Source organism: Charadrius vociferus, unplaced genomic scaffold (genome assembly GCF_000708025.1).
Source record: "Charadrius vociferus isolate BGI_N301 unplaced genomic scaffold, ASM70802v2 scaffold478, whole genome shotgun sequence".
Lineage (NCBI taxonomy): Eukaryota > Metazoa > Chordata > Aves > Charadriiformes > Charadriidae > Charadrius > Charadrius vociferus.
The window spans coordinates 240,719-242,354 of record NW_009650063.1 but is presented as its reverse complement, the minus strand read 5'-3'; positions in this window follow the sequence as shown (position 1 = coordinate 242,354).

Below are 1,636 nucleotides of genomic sequence, written 5' to 3'. Positions count from 1 at the left end.
GAGATCCATAAGTGCTGCCATATTCTCCGAGAGCAGCTTAATTTCACTTTGTGTACATGGAATGTTCCTAACAAATGTGTGGTCCCAAGGAGCTGATGCCCAATGCTAGCTAGGGTCTCAGTATGCTCTTTTAATACAAATGGTAATTGTGTCCTTTGGCTTCTGTGATGGTGTGCTCCGTCCTCCCCCGCTTAAGCTATAACCAACAGAGGGGGTCCTGGTGGCTGCACCCAGCTTACATAGCCAAAGGCTGTCTGGAACAGGGACCCAGATGTCTCGCTGGTACGTAAATATGATTATAGGTCAATTGCTCTATAAATAGTGGACAGCTGTTGAGCTCTCCTGAACGGCAGTGGGTTGCACCCCAGGATCTCCGCTTGAGTAGGGGACTGCTCTCAAGGTTACTCCTCGAGGTTGTGAGATTCCTTATCGTGTCAGATACTCGGTAAGCGGATTGGGAATAAGTGCACTGAAACTTTGAAATCTTAGCTGAGTGACATAAAGGATTGATTGCACGCATATAATCCTTTAGACATAAACTGTTGACCAAATCTGAGACTAGGATTGCATCCAGTCACACCTAGACTCCTCTGAGTAGGAGTTCAGAAAGCAAGGTGGTCTTCTCTGAACCTTGTGACTCAATGGGAGGGTCTCCTCAACATGTTTGACCCTGTCCTGTATACAGTAAATAATCAAGTGTACCTTGCCATTGAATCTTGTTAAGCCACTGTCGCGTTTACTATCAAGCTTTGTTAAATCACTGTCCTCGATAAAATATATTGTTGCTTCTCTCTTGTGAGCAAAGTGCATCACTCCATCTGCGATAAATTGGCATAGTCAACAGGATGGCAAGTAGTATCAATGATTATTTATGGAGGCATGGAGTGAATCTGGCTCCCAACTTCTCAGAAGAATGGACTTGTGACTCTGTGCTCTATGCGGTAAATAATCAAGTTGCCAGTTATTTTCAAAGGCGTGGAGTGAATTTGAGTCTCAGCTTCTCAGAAGAATGGGCTCCTGGCAATTGGCATAATTGGGAAGCTGTTGAAGAGCACCTAAAACTCAGGCTGCACAAAAGCGATGTTAAAACCACTGCTTAGAGGAGCCCTTGGAATTCTTAACGTTGCAAAATGATGAGCTCAAGAAAGATGCATAACACAATAAGGGACTAGGTGATAACGCTCAAGATGCCCACAGGCAGCTCCCTACATGGGCAGAATTAACGCACGGCATTGTTAGCTACAGCCATGAAATGGGACAATGCACCAGCTGAAAAACAAAACCCAAAGCCCCAAAGCCCACAAAGTTCATCTCCTCCAGTGCCTTTCCCCGGAAAGGAAGACAACCCCTTCCTACCCCTCAGGGAGGAATTGCAGGGCATGAAGCCAAAAACTGACTAGTGTCTGGAAGACAATTGGGCCTGCCTGTCTGGGAAGAGGAGGCTTACCAGTGGATAAGTGATGATGGCCCATACATTTTAATTCCAGTTGGTCCCCAAAGACAATTGGTGAAGTTTTTAATATAGATATGGGAGCACAAATTTCACTACTAAGACAGCAAGATGCCAAGAAGCTGGGTGTGTGGTCTGCACGGCAAAGATTACTGGTGTGAACGGAGCGAATGTTGTGTGCCAAAC